Source organism: Notamacropus eugenii, chromosome 5 (genome assembly GCF_028372415.1).
Source record: "Notamacropus eugenii isolate mMacEug1 chromosome 5, mMacEug1.pri_v2, whole genome shotgun sequence".
Classification (NCBI taxonomy): domain Eukaryota; kingdom Metazoa; phylum Chordata; class Mammalia; order Diprotodontia; family Macropodidae; genus Notamacropus; species Notamacropus eugenii.
Window position 1 is genome coordinate 339,511,700 of NC_092876.1, and position 8,425 is coordinate 339,520,124.

At 42.0% G+C, this 8,425-nt stretch overlaps 1 protein-coding gene across 1 annotated transcript in view; it reads right to left on the minus strand.

The window, feature by feature from the left end:
- KALRN (kalirin RhoGEF kinase) overlaps nucleotides 1-8,425 on the minus strand; it is a 963,226-nt gene that overhangs the window by 809,031 nt on the left and 145,770 nt on the right. The gene's annotated exons all lie outside the window — the stretch shown is intronic.

The window sequence follows — 8,425 nt, forward strand, 5'->3', positions numbered from 1 at the left end:
GAAGGAAGGAAGGAAGGAAGGAAGGAAGGAAGGAAGGAAGGAAGGAAGGAAGGAAGGAAGGAAGGAGAGAAGCAGGGAGGGAGGGAGGGAAGGAAAGAGGGAAGGGAGGGAGGGAGGGAGGGAAGAAGGAAACCACCCCTAGAATCATCCCCAAAAACACTGAGAAGTGACTTCTGGGGACCTGAGCTGCTAATACGAATGAGAATGGGTAAAATAGCCCTAGAGGGAGGGCTAGAGCTATATAAATGCAAACTATTATTATTATGAATTATATTGTATAATGTTATTATAGGGTAGTGATAGGGAGCAGTGGATAGAGTGTTAGGCCTGGAATTAGGACAATTTATCTCTGTGAGTTCAAATTCGGCTTCAGATGCTTCCTCCTATGTAACTTCAGGCAAGTCACTTATCCCTGTGTGCCTCAGTTTCCTCATCTGTAAAATGAGCTGGAGAAGGAAATGGCAAACTACTCTAATATCTTTGCCAAGAAAATCCCAAATGGAGTCATGAAGAGTAGGATATGACTAAACAAAACAACAAACTATTCCCAAACTTAGCACTGAACTGTTCTGAAATTGTTTTATGTATAAGTACCTAAAATAATAACACCCAGATATAGAAATTTAAAGCATACAAAATGTTTTCCCTACAAAATCCCCACAAGGTGGGTAACATTTAACTTCTCCATTTTACAGAAGATGAAACTGAGGGTCAGAAAAAAATGAAATGTCTTGACCAAAGGTACACATGCAGTAAGCATCAGATATATAACATTTTAATATTTTATACTAGCTATCTAACCTGCCCATCTCTTTGCCATCTTTGTCTCTTGCTGTGGGAATAGTGATCTAATCAATACTACCATGGTTTCTGAAAAAATCATGACATATGACTCTCTGGGGCTCCACTTACTGCTTTAGTAACTTGGCAAACCCAAAACTTCTTCCCTGGCCATCACTCCCTTCTCTGTATTGGTGCCTCCTACTAGAATGTCAAAATTATCTTGCTTTTGTATCTGTATCTCCAGTTTAGCACACTTTTGAGTTTCCAATTTATTATTTATTTTTAACGTTCGTTTTGTTTTAAATGTTGCCTTCCAAATTCTCTCTCTCCTTCCTACCCCTAACACACCCATTGTGAAGGCAAGAAATATTTAGCTCCTTTCTTATTCAGTCATTTTTCAGGCATATCTGGCTCTTTGTGACCCCATTTTGGGTTTTCTTGGTAAGGATACTGGAATGCTTTGCTATTTCCTTCTCCAGCTCATTTTATAGAAATGAGAAAACTGAGGCATGGAGAAATTAAGTGACTTGCCCAAGGTCATACAGCTAGTAAGTATCTTAGGTCAGATTTGAACTCAGGAAGATCAGTCTTCCTGGCTCCAAGTCTGACACACTATCCACTATGCCACCTGGCCACCCCTTCTTAACATAGCAAATGCTTAATAAATATTTTTCATTTATTCATTTGAACGCAGGTCTTCTGCCTGTACCAGTACAGTTGCTACAAACCACAACTACCTCTTGTTTCCCACTTAGCAGGCAAAGACGCACACTTCTATGTTCTCCACAGTCATATGCACAGCTCTGGTTGGATAGGCTCTCGATTTGCAAATGGAAAGGACGTAGTGAAAACATTTCATCGATGTGTCTCATTTTAGAAATATAGTAGCAGAAGCAGAATTGGAACCCAGGACTCCTGATTTCAAACTCCTCAATAAATCAAAAACATTTTATGCTTTCTATATGTCCTGCATTGTGCTAAGCCTGGGGAATATAAAGAAAGTTAGAAACAACCCTTCAAGGAGATTCCATTCTCCTTGAACGCAAACAAAAATATATATACAATACCTGCAGAAATGCTAAGTAAATCTCTCTCGCTATAACACTATCAATAAATAACTTGCTCAATGAGTCAAATTAACTATTATTTCCTTGTGCACTTATCCTAGTTGAGAGAAACCTAAATTTTATTTACCTTGAAAGTAAATTTTTGAATACTGCCCTGGTTAAAACATTTGACTCTTAATAATCTTTTTCTATTGTCTGTCTCTGTCTCTGCCTCTGCCTGTCACCCATCCCTTTCTCTTTATGTGTTTCCATTTTCATTTCCTGCCTCAGTCTCCCTAGAATTGCTTCTTCTTCCAGCAGGAAAGATGAGGAAGGAGAAAAGAAGAATGGGACTTCCTTAAGGGCAGACACTGCTTTCCTTTTCTTTTGCCTTTATGTCACTCAACAATTACTAGTTGTGTGACCCTGGTCACTTAATTTCTCCAAGCCTCAGTTTCCCCAAAATAGGGACAGTAATAGTACCTACCTTCCATGGTTGTTGGAGAATATTTATAAACTCCTTTCTAAATCTTAAATTGCTATATAAACACTAGTTATTTATTATTATTATTATTTCAACTAGCATCGTGCCTAAAACTTTTTTTTTTAACAAAACCTGTGATTTCATTGGTACAGGGAACTCTGGTTAAGGAAATTCCCTCTACCAACGTATATCAGCAATTGTCTTGCAATTTTTCATTTTAAAGTGTAGTCTGGAAAACTGGGAGGTTAAACAATCAATAAACAAGCATTTATTAACTGCCTACTGTATACTGGAAATTTGCTAAGTACTTGAGATATAAGACAAAATTGAAACAATTCCCACTGACAAAGGGCTCCCTTGTCCAAGGTCGCTTGGCCAATATGTGTCGGAGGAGAGACTGGAGCCGGGTTCTTTCTGGCGCAGAGGCCAGCCCCTATTCACTATGTAACGTATTGGCTTCCTGAGGAATCCATACTCCTAGAAGAGAGGGAAAGCTTGACAAGGGGTAGGGCCAATATGTGATGAAATTACTGTATTATCCTGCTGAAATATTCCAAAAGCAGCAGAGGTGGTGATGAAAATTTAGATTAGAGGGAAAGCAACTTTATGATACTAAAAAAAAGTTATATAACAAAGAAAGTTTTCTTTGTGAAAAATTAATTTCATTATCTTATTTCATGTGCGCATGTGTGTGGTAAACTCTGGACTTTATGTCATTTCCTACTAAGTTTTCTAAAACTCAAAGGACACAGAGAATTGAAAAAACCTAGATATCCTCATCCTATTCCATGCTGCTTTTCTCCTGGTATATAATAGGTGCATAATAAATGTTTCTCAAATTGTTACATTGAGATGAGAGAAACTGTAGAAAATTCCATTCATCAGAAAGGAATGCCAGAAGGTTCAGACATCCCTGTACATGAATCCCTTCAATTGAGTCAGTCCAGGGGGCACAGAGTTGGGTTTTCTTGGGACCTGGGTTACCTCCAGAAGAATGTCCAGGAGGTACTAGAAAGCATGAAGAGAGGGATGGGTAGAGATAGAGAAATAATATTCAGCCTGGTCATGGGAAGCAGGACTATTTCCGGTCTGGAGTATTGGAGCTCCAGGGGGGCTAATGGGAAGGAAGTAATAACTTCCCTCCAACCCCACCCCTGTCGGAGCACAAAACTCCTGGGATTTCTCTAATGCACACACTCACCCACTTAGGAGGCATTAACTTATGCTGGGCTTGGACACAGTGTAAAGACTTGATCTCATCTGGTTTATTATTCTGAAGTCTGCACCTCCCTGGCATGTTCTCTCCGCAGAGAGGCCAGACTATCAGCTCTCAGGTGTCAGGACCAAATCTGCTTTGGAGAGGTTCCACCATCCATGTAAATAACAAAGATTTGCTGGGGGGGTTGGGGGGGGGGGGCGGGCAGGAATGGGAGAACGGTACAGATATGTAAAGCGTGCTTCCTTGTCCTTGAGCTGCCAGTAGGTAAAGCTTTACATATGTGTGTGTTTATAGAGGCAGGGCGGGAAAATGAAGAGATAAATGGAAAAGTATTTAAACTCTCATTCTATACAAAGCTCTGTGCCAAATGCTGGTGATACAAAGAGAAAAACAAGGTAGTCTTTGCTATCAGGGAGTTCCTATTCAATCTCTACACAAAATAAATGCCAAACAAGGCAGATCCATGACACAGTGGATAAAGGACCACACCTGGAATCAGGAAGACCTGGGTTCAAATCTAACCTCAGATGCTTGCCAACTGTGTGACCCTGGGCAAGTCACTGAACCCTATTTGCCTCAATTTTTCCTTATCTGTAAAATGGGGATAATAATAGCACGAACCTACCCCCCCCCCCCAGGGTTGTAATGAGGATCAAACAAACTAATAACTAAAGAGCTTAGCACAATACCTGGCACAAAGTAAAGGCTATATAAATGTGAACTATTATTAATATTAGATTAAGCATAGCATAGAAGTAACGCTATGGTGGAGTCAGAGGGCTTTGACTTCAATCCTGACTGGCACCGCACTAGCTGTGTGACTTTGGCATAGGAGACTTTACCTCTCTGAACCTGTTTCCTCACCTGTTAAATAAGGAGTTTAAACTAGCCTTTTGAGTCCAGCATCCCTTGGAGCTTTACACCTGGGACCTATAAAGCATGTAGTGAAATAGACTGCAAAAAAGCACTACTCAAAGGTGGGAGGAAATTCCTCCCCAATTACTGTGATGAGGGAAGGCTGACATGGAGCTTGAAAGCATGAATATTATTTCAAAGGGAGATGATAAGCTTCCCAGGTGGAGGGAGGAGACTCCAGGTTAGAAAAAAAGCATGAGAACAGGGTATTCTGGGAGTATCAAAGAGATCATTTTGGCCAGAACAGAGAGTTTTGGTGGGAAAGAGATAGGAAGGCCACATAATACAACAAAAAGATATGTGTGTGTATGTATGAGTATATATCAATCAATACATAGTTATTAAGTGTCTGTTGTGTGCCAGATACTGTGCTAAGCTATAGGGATACAAAAACAGGCAAAAGACAATCCCTGCCCTCCAGGAGCTTACACTGTGATGGAGGAGACTATATGCAAGCAGATACTACAAAGCAATCTAGTACCTAGGATAAAAAGGAGATAATTAACAGGAAGAAAGCACTAGAATTAAGAAGGGTTGGGGAAGGCTTCCTATAGAAGGTAGGACTTTAGTTGGAATTTAAAGAAAGTCAGAGAGGGCAATAGTAGGAGTGGAGGAGGCAGAGCATTCCAGGCATGGGAGACAGCAAAAGAACATGCCTGGAGTCAAGAGGTAGACTTCATGGAACAGTCAGTAGGCCAGCATCATTTGCTTGAGGAATATGTGTCAAGAAATAAGGTGTAAAAAAGACTGAAAAGGTAGGAAGGGACTAGGTTATGAAAGGCTCTAAATGGTAGAATATTTTGTATTGGATCCAAAGGGCAAGAGGAAACCACTGGAGTTTATTGAAGAATGGGATGACATGATCTGACCGGTGCTTTAGGAAAATTTCTTTAGTGGATGAATGGGGGATGGATTGGAGTGAGGAGAGACTTGAGGCAGGCAGACCTATCAGCAGGTTATTGCAATAATCCAGGCATAAGGTGACAAGGGTCTGCACTAGAACAAAGGCAATGGCAAAGGACAGAAGGTGGCATATTGGAGAAATATTATAAAGTGAAATCAACAGACCTTGAATGTGGGGGATGAGAGATAGTGAGGAATCCAAGATGACTCTGAGGTTGTGAACCTGAGGAATCGGGAAGATGGTATTGCCCTCGATAGTCATAGAAATGGTAGGGGAGGAAAGTGTTTAGGAGAAAGATAATGAGTTCAATTTTGGACATATTAAGTTTAATACGTGTACTGGATATCCAGTTTGAGATGTCTGAAAGGCAGTTAAAGATCTGAGATTGGAGGTTAGTGAAGAGACTGAAGCAGGAAAGATAGATTTGAGAATCATTAGCATATACATGAAAATTAAATCCATGGGAGCTAATAAGCTCACCAAGTGAAATAGTATAGAGGGAGAAGAGGACAGAAGCTTGAGGGACACCTGTGGTTAGAGAGTGTGATCTGGAAAATGATCCAGCAAAGGAGGCAGAGAAGGAAGAGTCAGATAGGTACAAAGAGAACCAGGAGAGAGAGGTATCCTAAAAATTTAGAGAGAGGAGAGAGTGACCAACAGTGTCAAAGGCTACAGACAGTTTAGAGAGAATGAAGGTTGAGAAAAGACCATTGGACTGGGCAACTAAGGGATCATTAGTAATGATGGTGGAGTGATAAGATCAGAAGTCAGATTCCAAGGGGTTAAGGAGAGATAGAGGGGAGGGAAAGATAAGTAATATATGTAGATAGACAGGTAGATAGAGGCATAGATGTCTATGCGTGTATGCGTGTGTGTGCGTGTGTGTGTGTGTGTGTGTGTGTGTATGTAATTGGTTGTGGAGTCAGGCAACCTGGGACTGAGTCCTAGCTTCACCATTTGTGTGTTGTTTGGCTTTGGGCATATCTCTGAACTTCAATATATCCACTCAGAAACTGGGCATAATGCTACTTGCACTGCCTACCTCATAATAATCGTTGTGAACAAAATGCTTCAAAAAGTTTAAAATATAATACAAATCTGAGATACTGCTATAAATAGGTAAAGAAAAGTGAGGTAGGTGGGGGATCAGATTGTGGAATACCAAGCCAAGGAGTTTGGTCCGGGAAGGATAAAAGGGTTCTTGCACAGTAAGTGACTCTTGGTGATAAAAATAGGAGAGGAGGAGAAAGGTGAGCAGGAGAAGAAGGGGGTGTAAGAGGAGAAAAGGAAGTAGATGGAGGAGGGGGAAGGTGAGGAGAAGGGAGGAGGACAAAAGGAAGAAAGAGGAGGAAGAGAAGGGGAGGGGAAATAGGAATGGGAAGGAAAAGGGAAAGGGGGAGCACAGAGAGCTGAATTCCTCCATAGATATTTATTGGGGAGGAAGAAAGGGAGAACCTTATTCCCAAGGCTCAGTCCTCTGGCTGCTCCACCTCCTCCTAGCCAGAGCAGCAGCTCGATCTTCTTCCAGGCCCATGTTTTCTTGGTCTCAAGGTCGGCAAACTTGTCATCCCCTATGAGCTTGGAACCTCTTTCCTGGCCTTGGGTATTTAATCAAAGTCTGTATTTTAAGTGGGAAGACTTGGAAAAACATGAGAGGGAATGTGAACTTAGGTTTAGATAAACAAGAGGCATAGTCAGAGCCCTCCCTTCAGGCTCACCCTAAAGGAGAAACTCTTGCTCTTCTCCCCCATTGCCACCCTTTTTTTCTCTCACACTGCACCTGTTCCTGGTTATGCCCATTGTACTACATCTCCATCTCTAGTGTTGATATTTTTCTGGGTTGCCTCTTCCTAGGGACTGAGTCTTTCCCCTTTGGAAGCAACCATTCATTCCTCCCCTATTAGACTAGTAATTCCTCAAGGACATGCTTAGGTCAGCTCTCATTAGAAGAAACCATCTCTCTCCCATTCCACAGGCAACTCTCTAAAAAAAAAAGGAGTGCTGCATCTTCCTCTGTTAAAAGCCAACATGTCTCCCTATCTTAGACTGGGAAATCTTGAAGGGCAGAATACAAGAGTGTTCAACAGAGACTCTGCAGCCTTTACTTCTACAAGGTTCAAAAAATGAGAAAAACATGAGTTTCATCTCAGTGCCTGCAAAGGTATGAAGAAATCCACACCTGCTCAGATTCTCAAGGGTCTGGGGCTTAGGCTGTGGCTGGGGAGGCTCGCCTTTGAAGTCTAAGTCCATCATCTTTCATTGCTAGAGCCCCATCTGGGAAAAGAGACCTTGGCAGTGCTGAGGACATGGGGTTGCACTGGGGGCGGGTGGTATTTTCTGACACATGCTGCCTTAAATTTAGAGCTGAGGAGCTTTTGTGGGAGGAGAAGGAAAGGAAACCAAACTTGTTGCTATGCAACTGGGGTAATTTATTCTTAGTCAGGCAAGGGGAAGCAGCCTGGTACAGGGAGGAGGTGGGCGGGGAAGGGAGGGGGTGGAGGGTACAAGAGAGAAGGCTGAGTGGTGGTACACCGTGGGAGGGTGCAGAGAGGGCTTTAGGGCTCACTGACAAAGAGAGCTCTGCCCCACCGAGCCAGAGTCAAAGGGAACGAAGCAAAATTATGCCTGTGAGAGAGAAAGAGAGAAGAAAACCCATCATGAGGAACACCAGGGGACCAACTGAGAGGGCCTACTGTCAGGCTCTTGAAGCACTTATACCCAGGCCTACAATTATACTATAGTCTATAATAGAATCTCATATTTTTGTAGCACTTTAAGTTTTTAAGGGGAATCTTCATGGTGCAGTGGATAGGGTGCCAGGCTTGGAGTCAGGAAGGCCTGAGTTCAAATGTGACCTCAGACTCTTCCTAGATATGTGAACCTGGGCAAGTCACTTAACCCTGTTTGCCTCAGTTTCCTCATCTGGAAAAAATGGCAAACCACTCCAGTAATTTCATCAAGAAACTCCAAATAGAGTCACGAAAAGTTGAACACCACTGAAATGACTGAAAAACAAGCTTTTTAAAGCTTTTTCTTCACAGCAATGCCACGAGGTTAGTGCAAATATTATTGTC